The 16,535-nt window shown below is 37.9% G+C and overlaps 1 pseudogene; it reads right to left on the bottom strand.

The window, feature by feature from the left end:
* Positions 1–1,835: 1,835 nt before the first annotated feature.
* LOC131332695 (uncharacterized) lies at positions 1,836–15,734 on the bottom strand (annotated as a pseudogene).
* Positions 15,735–16,535: the final 801 nt, after the last annotated feature.

Here is a 16,535-nt window from a genome sequence, read left to right as displayed (position 1 = left end):
TTTACCGTATAAAAGATCTCAATGAAATCTATCAAATAAGATCCATATTGGTAGAAAAATTATTTGTGTAAATACATAATTTTTTGACTTGAAATTTACCTTTCTTTTCAAAAACCCACTTTTTGAAAAAGTGGAACACACACTGAGAGTGTGAGAGTTCAAGAGAGATCGGAGTGCTGTTCCACTTCAAGAAAAGGGACGGTTTTGGAAAAAGAATTTAATTTCAAGGTTAAAAATTATGTATTTAAGTAAATAATTTTTCTACTAATATGGATCTAATTTGATAGATCTCATTAAGATCTTTTAAACGGTGCAAAAAAAATTGAAAAATCATTTTTCATTTTCGTTATATTTGAGTTTGAAATTATATTATTTTTGAAAAAGAAGGTTTTGGGAGAAAATGGAACGTGGCAGAGATGTCTTGGCTCACGTTGAGAGACCGAGAGTGTGAGAGTTCAAGAGAGATTGGAGACTGAGATGTCTGCTAAGGCACCATCTCAATCCTTTTATATGATCTATGTAATTATGTGCATACGAGACACAATATTCTATACGCACCAACTTATCGAAAATTCTATTAGAGTCCTATAATGCATCACTCGAGGGCCGCCCGAGCTGAAAATCGGATCCCTATCTTTCATGTGGGAGAGATTATATCATTCCTGCCAAAAATAAAGTAAATTGTTTATCGTTATATACTTGATTGTTTATAATGTTCATTTTTCTATTAATGAATCTACATGCTGACGAAGGAGCTTTTAAAATCATTTGGCTTATTTAATTTTTTATTTGTTTTCCAGTGCCCTTTCGTGCCCCGTGTCGTGCCCATGCCTATGCCCAGCTAAAACCGTGTCGTGCCGTGCCGTTCCTATCCACTTTCCGTGCCCGTGTCGTGCTGTACCAATCCAACTTCCATGCCGTGCCTGTGTCGTGCCCCCGGCCCACTAAAACCGTGTCGTGTCAGGCCAAGACCGTGCCTGTGACGTGTCGTGCCGCCCCGTGCCCGTGCCATGCCGTGCCGGCACGGCCCATTTGACACCTCTAAACAAAGGGATACGGCTTCTACTCGAATCAAGGAATACTCTCCCTATTTAAGTTTAATTTTCAGCTCACTTGTGTTTACAAAAAATTATTTTGACAGATATTTAGAAATTTTTAGATTCTAGCTCCTGAAAATTATCTTAGAATGTTTATGAAAAATTATACCATACGTAATTGATTTTTTGAATTTATAGGTTCTGAGAACTTGAAAAAAAATGAAAAAATTTCAAAGATGGGTTTGAGTATCTTTTCAAAATCTTTAAAATTTATACAAATTCTACACAATATCGCAGCTACAACAAACAAGTTTATAAACTTCTACTAAATCTAAAATCTGAAATTTATAGCAGAATGAGAAATTAAAATCTAAAATTTGTATCCACAACTATTGTGAACACGCCCAATAAACACGCCCAATAATCACCGGCGAAAACTTGAAACTTCTTAAGAGCAAGTTGGATGCGATTACTTTATTAAAGAAAATTAAGTAAACTATCGCTAGCTAAAAGCATATTTTGTCAACCAATAGTGACCAAATGCTTTCTGGTAATGCTGTCAAAATTCCAAATGCACAATCCTTTTTGTTCTATTTTTTTCACAAAATGTCAAAATACATTCTCATGTGTGGGTCAAATTAGGAGATAGTATAAATTACAGACAAAGGAATTTTAACTTCCTACTATTACTAGATCTTGTGCTCATTGGTCATTCTTTGAGATTTTTTTTTTCCCATTTTGAATTACAATGCATCATCGAAACAATGTATCGAGGGAAAAATATTTAAGAAAAATACGTAGGGCAGAAAAATCAATAACTCTATTAGATAAATGCTCCTTTAAGGTTTTCATCAAAATCAACAATGAAAATAAATTTAAGACAAAAAGAAAAGACACAACTACTAATACAAAAGGACTTGTCCAAAATGTCACAAGATCCTCAATCTCCCATCCCAAGCTGCTTCCTCACGGTTTAATCAGTGCTAGATCAGTTGATCGGATGACAGAGAGGATATCTGGGACGAAAGAGACAAGGACAAGGGATCTGATCCTATTGAAAACATGAGGTACAATCCAGGTCAGCCGATAAAAATTGTCTCAACTCTCTTCCAGCATCTACTTTCCTCACTGTACATAGAGTCTCCGCTGTTTTTTCTGGGTTGGAGACGAAATGATACAATCCCTTGTATGACGAAGTTGGCTTCATCTGGAGGAGACTGGGCTTCTCAACATTCAGGAGAGTTGAAGTCTCAAATGGTCCTATGAACCTGTATGTGATAATGCTTGCTAGAAAGAATCCACGGAAAAAACATAAAAGTTACAATCGCGTTAGCCAAAAGATTTTACAGCAGAATGGATACTGAAATTTGACAAACAGGGCACTAAAACCACTACTTAGGAAATTCATACCAGTGTGCAAGAGGAAGTTCAGACACCTGTTGTTTGGTATCCTCCAAGACGGAAGCCAGCATTTCTTGCCTCCTTTCTTGTTGGGCTTTCCTTCGGTTGGTTTCCAGGACGATAAGGAGAGCAGTAATGTCAGCTGGGCTAACCTCAACGACTCTGCTTGCTTGACCAATGGTTTGAGGCCTCACCTGAAAGCAGGAGACATAATTTAATCTGAGAAAAAGCCGTCTTAAGGTTTATTTATCATCAAACTTCATAACAAAAACAATGGAAAGGTTAACTTTCACAGAAACTCAAAAGGAGGAGAAAAGCAAAAGTTCTAACGCAATCTCAATCTGATAAGCAAATGGATCTGGTATCCCGTTCAACACTTGAAGGCAATATACTTACCTAAAACGAAGCTCTATATATCCAAACCCAACCAACCCAAATACCTGAGGCCCTGAACACAGTCAAAGCCTGAGCCAAAAAAAAGTTGACAAAAGCAAACCTCTTACCCCGTTCCCCGTTCCCAATTACAGTGTCCATAGAGTTAAACTCTTAGTTAGATGCTATACATCAAGAGTCAAGACCAACAAGTTGAGAAATCACATGGCATGAGAAATTGGCTCGGATGCAAGCTACACTAGAAAAGCTTGCAGGAAAAGGCTTTGGATAGTGGGCATTAAGGTGGTGTTCCTCCACTGCAGACTTTAGTAACGCAACCACCAGCGCATACTAAGCGGTGTCGTCCATTGGTTGATGGGACAGTGTGTCAAGTAGGAGTTCCTGATTTTTGACAAGGAAGTATTCTATGTTTGGCTACAAAGTTCAAAGAGTTTCTTTCATTGAACCAAATGACTGCAGAAAGGAAGCAACTTTTTCCTGAAGCAAATAAGGCACGACTAGAATTGGGGGGCCAAATATTAACAGGAGCATCCGAGCATTATGCCTCCAGAAATAGCGATGACATGAAGTAATGATCGGGAACATTACCATAGTGATGAGTTTAATGACATAACACATCCCATGTTAACATCATATTTCAGATTTTCCCCACTCATAGATGAATCCTATGTCATACAAATTTGCAACAAATTTGGAATGCCATCGCCATTAAATGAAATCAGGAAAAGAAAAAAAAATTAACTCCTTACAATTTTTCATCTGAGACAACGGCCAATATCTTACTGGCATGTTTATGATTATTCATACCTTGGATAGTTTTTCACGCGCTTCAAGGCAAAGATTTGTCATTGAATAGTAATCCAAATCCTCGGGAAGAGGTCTATGTTGCTGGTGAACCATCTACAAGTAGAACAAGAGAAATGAATTTAGAATTAACATGCTTCATAAACATATGTGACATGCTCAATAAAAGGACACCTTCCAAAAGGGTCTTGAGCTTTTCCATTGCATCAAATGTCTTGCTCATTCCACAAGGCAGATGAAATGCAACAATCTACTACAGTTGATTACTAACCTGCTGTAGTTGGCTCTGCTGGCGCAAGATAAAGCCCTCATACTTGATATCAACCTCCACACATTCTTTGTCGATTCTAGATAGAAGATCGTTTCCAAAGCCATGCTTATCAAGAACTTTATAATGTATGTGAGGTTTCTTAAGAAGACTTTACAGGGTTGAGGAGTCCTTCACTGGCTGACCAGACAAAAGGGTAACATTGGCAGCCAAATTTCCACCTGGAAGTGAACACCAAATAGTAAGTTGGTTATCTATACCTCTAAAACAAAAACAAATCCAAGCGATTTTTCTTCAAACACCGCAACTTGTGTTGTATAGGAGAAATTAAGGGCGAATCTGAGAGCCACAAAAATGCACCTTCAATACTCGATGCAAATTTAATTACCTAAGGCAAACAGTGAAGGCTCTAATCAAAGGACAATCATGCAATTTAAAATTAGATACAAAAGTGAGTTGCATGTGGCTGCACTAGGTTTCAAAGATCATACCTCCAGTTTTTAAGATACGAGAACACCCTTCAATAGCAAACTGGGCCTCCCCCCCCCCCCCCCCCCCATGATGAAAGGCGCATGTAGGGTCTATGGGTGAAAGCATATGTCACTTTGTCTTACTATACAGGTAAGAAGATAATTCATGAATTTATAAAACTCCTGCAAACTAATTCTGATGTTTTCCTTCAATTTATGCACATGCTAGTAAGCTATCAACCAAACAAGTAGGAGCACAAATGTGTTCGAAGTCAGTCAATCAGGAGCACCATTAATTTGTCAACTCGCAACAATTTTACCTCATGTCTGATTCCAAAGCAGTGATCAGACATGTTAAAGCATATGTCAACATAGTTTCATACAGCAATAGACCAGTAAATTTGTTCCCACAAAGACCAGGGCTCAGCTATTGGTCTATATGCTCTTCGAGAATTATTAAACAGGTAGTTGTCACGACAAGTGGAATTAATGTCGTACTCTATGTCTACATATCAGAATCGCTTATGGAAAATTTAGGTGTGCCTTACATCTTTCTTTCAACAAAACATAAGGAAAAAAAAAACTTCTTATCACATACTTTGATAAGGAGAAGACAAACCTGAAATCCTGACGGTTTTTAATCGTTTCTTTTCCTCTGAAATTCGAGCTTGCTTATCCTGATATATTTTCCAGCGCCTATCATCTATCAAACCAATTTCACGGCCCAGAGGAGTCAGACGGCTGTCCGCATTATCAGACCGGAGCAGCAAACAGTGTTCTGAGAGGCTAACAGGAGGAAAAAGCAACTAATAAGAAAGGCCAAAAATCAAACATAGGAAAAATGAACAAAAGCCCCGCCAAAATTGTTTTTTGAGGAACTAGGTAAATCATCACGCGAAGTCTCAACTACAGAGGATCGGCCACTACCCCAGGAGCTTCAATTTATGAAACTTATATAGACCATAGCCAGAATGAGGATCTTGAGGTTTGGCAGGAATATTTGAATTCTTTTGGCAGAAATACTGTAGAAGACACTTTGGCAGATATTAAACATACCTCTCAAAACACACCAGCAGTCACATCTGCACTGGTTTCAGAAAGCATTTTTAGACAAGTCTTTGAGATATGGCAACTTTTGAAGATTGACATTTCTATAGGTAACATCTCAAATAAACTAATTTATTGGGTAGACAATAATCCCATTGTATGTAGTTCAAGCATATGCGGACTTCCCTCAGCAATTATGGCTCTAATATGATTGAAAGGGTAACGCACAATTTTCACTTGGGCTTGTATTGCTGGGTTTATCCCTTTACTTGGGCTTTTAGGCCTTTTTTAGGCGTTTGGGCTGCGTCCCAGGGGCGCTTTATTGTTTTATCTGGGCTTTAAGGCCTTTTAGGTGATGGGCTTTTTCCCTAGGGGTTTCTTTGGTTGGCATCTTGCCAATCAAAGGTTTGGGTCTCGGATGGGCACTCGTTGCTCTTCTCCTTGCTCCTTTTGGTCTTCATATTTCACATTCAAAGATTAATAAAATCTTTTTTCGCCATTCAAAAAAAAAAAGGCACAATTTTCATTAACAGCCACCCTGTCCCATTTTGCTCAAGCCTAGCACCGAATTTTAACCTTCAACATGCAATAGGACATCCTGAGTCTGTTTCGTTTATAGCTCAAATCTGCACAGATACTCAAACAAGCTTCCATAATGCAAAACTAGCAGCGACGATATTTTGATATAAAGAACAAGCTATTCAATATCAGAAATAATAGGTCAGTCAATCTGTGTCATTTCCTGATTTTGCATGTCTTGCCTAGAAACGTGAATACAGACAGCAAACAAGTTAATTTCACCCCATAGGATATTTATTTGTGCCTCTTTTAAATTCCTCTGCTTCTGTTCCCTCCTATCTACATCTAGAAATTTACAGCTTCGTATGTCCTCCTCAGAGTCTCACACAAGACAACAACAAAGGAAAGGTTATCTACCTTGTTAACATGCGATAAGGCTCTCGCAAGTCTTTGGTGACCAGATCATCAATCAAAGTCCCCATGTAACTGCTTTCCCTCTCAAGAACAACAAGGGGTTTACCATCTGAGTGCCTTGCAGCATTAATTCCAGATAGAATTCCCTGATCCAGAGAACATAGAAAGTGAGCAAAGGTCTGTTTGATGCATGAATACAAGTACTAGAAACAACTAAACTTCCAACCCAAAAGAAAACAAATATTATTCTCTTCGATGTGTGAAACCTAGGAAACTAACACGATAATATAAGGCTTTAACCAAAGTATAAGACCTGCGCTGAAGCTTCTTCGTAACCTGTTGTCCCATTTATTTGACCAGAGAAGAAAAGTCCTTCAATTTTCTTTGTCATAAGTGACCTAGAGCACTGATGAGCAGGCAAGAAATCATACTCCACAGCATAAGCAGGCCGCAGCATTGAACAGTTTTCAAGTCCAGGTAATGTTCGCAAGAGTGGTAACTGTAGTCTCTCAGGTAAACCAGTTGAGAATCCCTGCAAGGATGCCAAGGAAATCATCTAAAGCTAGATGTAGCGAAGAATCATAAGAAAATACTCCATATAACATAATTTGCTTGTATCTTGTGTGGCAAAATAATAGGCAGCATTATACAAAGGGATATCATTGCCCATCCCATCCTCTTTTTGTACATGTATTCTTCCACTGGACTGGGTTCTATGTCCCTTTGAAATTTTCTCTACATATTATCTTTACATTGGAATCCTCTCCTCTTTTTACTTCTGCTTTTGTATTTCTGTCCACAAAAAAAAAAACGCATTTCACTTCTTGACTTTTTTTCTTCTAGTAAGTTACGCAAGTTCATATCCGATAAAGGATTTTATGCGCAATTTTTAAATCCATCAACCACCCAAAGTTGAGGTACCTTTGAGGCCAGGAAATGTAAATGGTGGTCACTACACCATCACAGTGTATGGAGAAATTTCGTACTTCCTTTATTTGCCTTAAAAATTAAAAGGGCATCATATAACATTTCAAACGCAGCAAAGAGATGAAAATATGGTTCATAGTAATCTGCAATCAAGAAAAATCAACTCATAGTATGGGTGGAGCCCATGAGACAATACATTCGTGCTAATGTTTAGCAGTGGATCTCAATCTAAATTTATCGACGCATATAGCTGACACTTAACACTCAAGTAGTCGGGGTTAAGGTCTTATCCATGTGATGCTGGATTAAATAATATGGAAGAAAGCAATGAAGATGTTACAGTAGAATACAACCGTAACGACATCCTTAAAACAGAAAAAAAGTTGAGCAGTTAAGGAACTCGACCAGTTGATCTCAGCCATACTGATTGTAACACAAAATTGGCAAAAACAAGGGAGGTCTCCATTAAACCAAATAAATTGAAATGATTACTTTGATTCAGCTTTAGCAAATGATAAACATTAACAGAAGGCACTTTTACTTGCTAATACAAAAGGTAAGGAAAAGCAAAGTTCAATCTCACCTGCACATAGAGCTCTGGCACAGTCCGACCTTCAGGTTCAAGAAAAATTTGATGAGACTCTTTATCTTGAAATCTAACAATCTAAAACAATAAATAACTGATCAAGCATGTTTGAATGGAAACAATAACTTCTAAACCAAGATAAGAAAGCAAGACAAAAAACTAACAAAATTTCTGCATAAAGATAGCCAGTTTCCAAAATACAATAAAAGTCCATTTTGCGTCCATTTTTTTGACATGCATCTTTTTCCTATCTACAAGAACCTGACGGAAGTTTTCTCTAGGGGCTAGAGACACCGATAAGCAAATCAACCTCGATCTCATGTTTTTCCTCCAACCAAATCAGAGTAAATAGTAAATCCAACATAAGATCATTCATAACGTGCTTTGCCCTACTTCGGCATTTCTTTCATTGAAATTTTCCTGTAATAGTATTAGCAATTTAGCATTTTTGTATCATACAGCAATGATTAAAAACTAAGGTACTACTTATCAGAGGAAGAAAGAGTGATGCAGTAAGAAAAAACAAAGGGAAAGGAGTAGTGTAGATGGCTGGTGGGAGATGAGGTGGCTATGTTAGCCCTTGGGAATTATGGTAGGCACTAAGATGGGTGGGGTAAATCAGAGGTAGGAGATGTAACTGTTAGGTAGCTTGATTATGCATTGTTGGCCCATCTCCTAACAACTTAAGCTTTTGGGACAATTGGTAACTTAACATGGTATGAGAGCTTTGGTTGTGAGAGGTCTTGGGTTCAAGTCTCTTTGTTTGCATTTGTTCCCCATTTGCATTCTGCTTCTCCCCTTCATAGTCTGTTCCGCTCTATCTGTGAAAAAATTGCATCTCCACGTGCAAGACAGGGTTGCACGTGAGGGAGGGTGTCAGATAGCTTGACAAAAATTTGTTGGGCCATGTCCTAACAGCTTAAACTTTTGGGATTACTGGCAACTTAACAGTAACAGCAGAGCGAGCCTTAAAAGAGAGAATGGCAGTGGTGTGCATGGTGCTCAGATGAATGGAGATAGCATAGCGAAGGATCCTTTGTGCATGCAGGGAGGAGCCCTTTCATAAAGGTGATCGAGCCATAGGGCCAGCTCATCCAAGCACCACCTCCCATGCTGAAGGATAGGTGGCTCAGCCCCCTTGGTATGACAACCTGAAGAAGAAAAACAGTGTGAGGAAAGAGAAGAGAGCAAGATAGCATTCTCTTCCTCCCACACTAGTATCTATAAAGTACGTTCAAGTACAAAATGCCCCTAGGAAAGAACCCTAAGTAATCACATAGAAACTGAAGAAAGGAAATAGACTCCTTTTTATCAGATTATTTGTGTCAACTGAGATGTGAGAGGGAAAGTGGAATTGACTTCAACCACGGACCTGATCATTTAGACATTAACTGGTAGATGTTTCAATTTTAAACACTTTGTCATCAATCTAGGCCAGTCAAGGCTCATCCAGTCTTATGAACCTAACCAAAATGGACAATGCCTGAATTGCACAAAGTTGTACAATCCACGATTATTCACCTATTATCTCATCTGTGTGACATATAAAAGATATCTATAAATTGTTTCAGCCATATTACAATTTACAAAAAACCAAAAAGGAAAAACGAATAATCTCTAATATCCCAGCTTTCGCTCTGCCTAAAACTTGAACAAATGAGAGATCAAGACACCATAGTTTCTCCCAAACAAGTCATATCAAGCCCAAGTGTGGGACTCGTAGTTGCACCTGACTAAGCACCAGTTAATGAAGAAACCTCAAACAAAGAATCAGGATATACTGTGAATTACAAGAGGCTTAAGAGCTGATTCATGCATAACATAGTCCATCAATGACAAACTTAAAAGAACTTGACAAACTATAACCCGCTATCAGATTAGCAAACAGCAACTAAAATATTCCTAAGCATAACAAATGAAACAATGAGATTGGTAAATCAAATCACTGGTGTAAGGAGATGTATAAACCCAAGGGTCAATTGTCTGATACTTCATGAATTTAGAAGTGTCCATACAACATAGAATACAACACTGCAACAAAAAATATTCTGCAAAATGTCTATAGCATACGCACTTAATTAGAGACAGGATTGGAAGATAAAATATACCTAGTCTTCAATGGAGGGGCAGGATCTGGGTCCCTTAGCTTCAACCCATCCTCCATAAGTAGGAGTTTCGTGCAAGTTCTCTTTAATCAGTTGGTGAGTTCTCTTCGTAGTACGTGTAAGATAGCAGCACATTTGCTCCCTTTCTATATGGTAATCAGGATCAAAACTAACCAGCTAACCTGCTCAACATCAACTCACATTCAGAATAATCCTCGATGCTGATTCAATTTCATTCAATGCTCAAGGTAAAAAGCAAAATCCCTTCAGGTAATTGTTCCTAAGTCGCAAGGCTATCGACTTCTAATATTGCACTGTAACCTTGAGCTGTATAGGTGATAGTTACAATGCTTAAGCCATTAGTTCAACATGTGATGGTAGCTGTACCTAATAACCACATCTTTGACTAAACCAATCTAGCCACTGAATTGTGCGCAAGCATTTCTCCAAAGTCCAAAGAATATCGCATTTTTGTATAGTAGCAGAACGGAAAATCTTCAAAGAGTGTTTCCTGGTGATTATACCAGCTGTGTAGCCAATTGACTTGCAACTTTGTTTGCGCTGAGCGTATTGGACATGCATACTGAAACATGTTGCCACAGTGTCTAATCAATGCACATTTGCACATCTTTTTGGACAAAGCGTGAAGGGCACTATCTGAACATGTACCATTGTACCTTATGCATTTGCAATCCTTTTCAGTCAAAACAAAATATTTATGTTGCGAGAATGAACAAAACAAGTTGGAATGCACAATCTGAACATACATTATAAAAATTTAACGTACTGAGCCTCCTAATGAGATTTAATAGGAGGACCTCATCATCTCCATGTTGCGGCTCCAATCCAGAGAAATCTACTGTACGAGAATCCACGCATGCAGGTGTGCCAGTTTTTAATCGATCAGTTTCAAATCCAAGCCGCTGTAAGTTTTCTGTCAGACCCTTTGAAGCTGACTCACCAGCTATGTAGCACGGACACGGATACGGACACGGACACGGGACACGGGAATTCTAATAAAATAGGGATACGGACACGGCGGGGGACACGTCACGTGTATAAATAAATAAAAAATAAATATATGTACATATATATAAAAAAAATTATGAACCATTGTATATGAATAATTTCACAAATTGTATAAAAAAAAATTCAAAGAAAAAATTACAGTTTAACCCAAATGTTTTGAATAATTTCATATTAACCCCCAAAATTTAAAAAAAATTACATTTTGACCCCTAGCCGTGTCCCCGCCGTGCCCAGCCGTGTGCCCTATCAAAAAATAATAAAAATTATTGGACACGCCACGTGGCGTGTCCAAATGCGTGTCCCCGCCGTGTCCAATACGTGGACACGGCGCCCTTTTGAAGTGTCGGTGCTACATAGCTCACCAGCTCTTCCTGCAGGCATAGAAGTTCTACCAACCCATATTTTCCCACTCATGAAAGTGCCAGTTGTAAGAATAACTGAAGAGGCATAGAAGTTCATGCCAAAAAATGTCCGAACACCTTCCACATTATCATTCTTGCCCAACAAAATATCAGTCACCATTGCCTGTCTAATACGAAGGTTTGGAGTGCTGCCAAATAAAAAAAACCATTTACGAGATAATAGATAAACACCACGCATATGCACACAAATAACCAGGCCCGCTTTTACTCATAAATTTTTTCATAACTGAGAAGAAAATCTTTCTACAGAGATCATCACACTACCACAGCTACGTCCAGAGATTCAGCTTCCATTCAAGAAAGATTTGATTCATGATTTCAAGTTAGTGGTTTGATTTCTCATTTTTTCATATAAGATTATTGTTTTGTCTGATGGCCCCTAGAAGTTTAGCTCAATAGCTTGCCCCCAATGAAGCACCATCAACTAAATGAATTGCGAAAAAATTTAAAAGAGGTTATCTAAATAAGCTTGCCTCTCCACAATTCCTCTCATATGCATAGCATATTCCCTCTTATCAGTTTGAGCACGTAATGCCCTCACAGCAGGGCCTTTTGAGCTGTTGAGAACACGCTTTTGCAAATAACACCTGAAATACAAATAAGAATAAGGACATTCACAACAGAACGTAATAAAAAATAATCTCAAGCAATTAATATCAAAACATGCAGACAAAAATATTGCTGGTATGGAAAGCACACACGTGCATACAAACACAAGCAAAAGCACGGAAAAATAGAGATGTTGACCTAAAAGGAAAAAAAAAAAACGGTATCCAATTCTAAAGTATGAAGCCAAGAGAATATACTGCCTCATTAAAATATCTATAATTTACCACTGGCTCATCCTTGTGTATATCTGTAAATAGAGAGGTACATTTATGTACTAGGATGCAGGGGGATTTTGACATAGAACGAGTAAAATAGCAAATATCATGACATGTATCAAAATTAAAACAATATAATCGTAGAAACGTTACCACAATCCAATAAGAAGAAGATATATTTCTGGTAATCAAAGCAAAACACTACCACGCATTTTTAACATGTAAATGCGTGAAGATGTTGATACTACTGAGTTAATGTTGCAGCAAAAAAACACCCTATTAAAAAGGAACAGTTGTACTCATGCCCAAGAAACACGAAAGGCATCTAAGGCGAAAAAGTAAGTACCTATCGGCAACCTTTCCAATTTCACCACCTAATGCATCCACCTCATGAACCAGCTGTGACTTTGCAGGTCCACCAACTGCTGGATTGCAAGGCTGTCTCAAGATTTTCTTAGTACGAATGTCTTTCCAAAACTTGAAGCCTTGTTTGAGCCTAAATGTTATCTCCAATGACCAGAGAAAACTATGATAGCTTTGTAGTTCTCATGTAAAACATCCAAACAAAAAAATAGCAGAAACATATTTGACGCTTAACTGTAGCAAATTTTGCCGATTAAAAAAAACAAAGGTTAACTGTAGCAATATTCAAGTAAATTTAGAGATATATAGTCATAACAACAAGTTGTTTATGAATTGTTAAAGACAGTAAATTGAGATACAGAGTAGATATCAACAAAGGTCTTACCTAGATTCTACGTAATGTTACATTTGATGAGCATCTTCTATCAGATAAGGTCGAGATAGGAATAAAGGAAGTGTTCATATGTTAAAGAGTAGTAAGCCGAGAGCAAAATCACACTTGATAAGCTGGCAAAGAACAGAAGGAAAGAATAAAACAAGAAGTAGGAGAAAGAAAAAGAGTCTGTTGAAGAGAGACTTAGTTAAATTCTTAATCAGTCCGATAATGCTGAATCGGATGAAGTTCATTAAAAGCCCCACATCTACAGGCTGACAAAAAATTATTGAACTCAAACTAAAGTCCTAAACAGATTTAACTCCAAAATAATACAAAATGTTGCTCCTTCACGTCCTACTTATCTAGATTATCGACTGGCTTTGCATCGCAACACTAATGAACATATCAACCCCCAATATCCTCCAATTCTTAGAAAACTTAGTCTCCTTCACACACAAAAAAGATGAAAGAACTGCCTCTCACTCAGCTCCAGTAAAAAAATTGAAATCCAGATAGAAAACCAATGCATACAACAAAAAGAAAGATAATCCTTGAACCCGCTTCCACAAGTGCAGATCGATTAAGATATTTGACAGTAAACGAAAATGGCACTTTAGAAGTTAAACCAAGCTATATTCATAACCACAATAATTTACCTGCCATGCAATGCGGTCAATATTTAGAGTGAGAAGAAGTGCTTTGGCCCCTAGATGAGCAGATGCAAGGGCAGCTTCACAGCCTGCATGTCCTCCTCCAACCACAATGACATCATATTTTCATCAGCTGCTTCAGCATGATTGTTCCAGTCTGCAAAGTAAGACTCTAATGAATCTAATGCATAACAATTACCAAGAAGATTTATATATGAAGAAAGCAGTAATTTCACCTATATCTAAAATTATGTTATATAAGATATTATTGAGAAGTCTAGATATACCTAAGACACTCAGACAACAATTTGCATTGATAAGGTCATACAAAATAAGCCCCTTATGCCATATTAGAACAGAATACCGAATACCTCTTCAATTGGGTATCCAACCCACTACCCAAAACAGGTTACTACAGAACTACCTGATTCGGTTAATTCTTAGAAATGAAGAGGACAATCCTATTCCTTGATCCAGTAAGTATACAACCCAGAAGAGTAAAAGATAATAGTATTGTTCTCCTCAACAGGCCACTCTGGTGTTTACTATATCCCAGAACCAGAATGGGAGTGAGAAGGAAATCCTATAAAACGCTAAAGTAAAAGATACATTCTGGGAACTAAACATGTCAGAGAAAGAATCTCCTAGAGAGAGAGAACAAAATTGGAACTATGACTTTATAGCTAGAGCCACTAGTAAACTGCTTGACTTATTACATTGACAGCTTGTTAAATTACTTCTTTGGAAGCTTGAGTATGAATATAAACTACGGTTAGCTAAAGAAACCAGCTCCTGTGACTGTTACAACTCCATTTTTGCTTAGGATAAACTGCCAAACCTGAGAATAGAACTGACAGCCACAGAACAAATGATTAGGAGATTCTGTACATGACACATTGACACATCAAACAAGAGCCATCCATAGTCACTCCCCATGAGAACAATCTGTCCTTTTATAGCAAGCTGCCTATGAAAAGCTAACCACTGAATGAAAGACCACCTAAGCACATGATGGGCTTTTTTGGTAAAATTTCTATTCGATTTATTACCTAACTCTCAATCTGAGCCATGTAGACTTCAAGGGATCTGAGTTAGCAGAACAATTCAATTCTGGCAATTGAATCACCACATCATATATTCATATACCGTCACTCATTCGAATCTCTCATCTTAATCTCAAGGTCGGCTCCGAGTTTTTTGGGGCCCGATGCAAACTATTTAAATGGGCCCCCCATATCATTCACAAAAAAAACTATCTTTGAAAAGATAAAATCAACTTTACGGTGCAATATCATAAGCATTCAAAAACATAAGTACAAAAAGCTTGATAATCATTCAATCAGTTCAAAAAGGTATTACTTAAACATCATTATTCTCATACTTCTAATGGCAAACCTAGTATTTAAACTCTCGTACTATTTCTAATCTTGTGTATGTGCGTAACATTAAGAGTATAAAAAAATTAGGGGCCCAAAGTGGCCGCATCCTTGGACAAGCTGCAAACGAATTGAGCTGCTCACGAGCAGCTCGTGGCTCGGCTCAAATGTTTAGTAATCAAGCCGAGCTCATGTTCAAGTTTTAGGCTCGTTTACCTAGCTCGACACTCAAAAGATTGGCTTGGCTCGCAAAAGCTCGGCTCGTTTGGATAGGCTCGGCTAATTTAAAGAGGCTCGTCAAGTAAATTAGCTAGGCTCGGCTCGTTTACTCGGACACGACGAAGCTCGGCTCGACTGGTTTGCACCCTGCTTAATCTAAACCCAAATAACAAAATTATATAGCAATTGGCATCGAGTGCCATCGATTTGTCACGACGCTAAGAACCCACTTGACAAAGTGCCCGCGACAGACAAATAAGAAACCCGGAGGTAAAAAAGAAGAGTGTCACAACAGGGGAAAGGGATAATAACACCTTGAGAGCTTGAAGCCGAGACGGAGAAACGGCGAGGTGGGGTCGAAGTGAAGAATCTGAAGCTCCTTACATGATAAGGCTTGTGAAGAAGTTGGAGAATCGTAGGAGTGGAGGGAGGGAAGAATTGTAGTGAGAGAGTGAGGTGGCGGGAGATTCGGGTGAGGTGGTGCAGAGCTACTGCGGCGGCCATGGAGAGAGGTGTTCTTTTTTTTTTTCAGGGGAGTTGGGGAACCCTGTCGAGTGGTGATTCTGGTGAAGAAGCCATTAGGGGAGAGAGAGAGAGAGAGAGAGGGGTTGTAATCTGCAGGACCGCAGAATTGAGATAGGGGTTGTAAATGGAATTATGAATTAATATGGAGTTACGGAAATAATTACGGTAAAAAAGAGCTAGGTGATGTTTGGGAATGGGGAGTTAACACCTTGTTTGGTTCTCCTCTAAAACATCTCTTTCCAATAAAAATTTACCGTTTTGTTATCTTTGTTTTTTCGTCTTTAGTGTTTTCCCATCAAATTCTTTAATTTTTTTTCCCTTTTTTGGATATATATAACATACACATATTCAAAAAGTAAAATAAAAATAAAAATGCTAGGATGTTCAAAAAAATGATTAAAGACGAAAAAAACGCAAATCTATAAAAAAAATCTAGATTGTGAATTGTGGATGTCGAATTGCGATTCAAAAAATTCACGAAAATGCTGAGAGAGCGTTTTGGATTCTATGTGCATGATAAAATGTTTTTAAGGGTGTATCATGAAAGGTTAACTATGATGTATTTCTTGGTCATATCGTCATTGTCTTCAATTCATAAATAATTGTAAACTAAGAGTGGTTTTTAAAAAATGTCAAGATAAAGTAGTCTCCTTCAAAAAATATTTTAAGAGTGACTTAATGTAAGTACAAAAAAGTACCCAAAAAAAAAAGGTTCATTTAAAGTTGATTGTAAGATAGCATAATCGCGAAATAACATGGAACGACCATTGGCTAGGCGCA

This window comes from Rhododendron vialii, chromosome 7a (assembly GCF_030253575.1).
Source record: "Rhododendron vialii isolate Sample 1 chromosome 7a, ASM3025357v1".
NCBI lineage: Eukaryota > Viridiplantae > Streptophyta > Magnoliopsida > Ericales > Ericaceae > Rhododendron > Rhododendron vialii.
The sequence above is the reverse complement of the archived record's forward strand: the minus strand, read 5'-3'. Positions and strand labels throughout refer to the sequence as shown.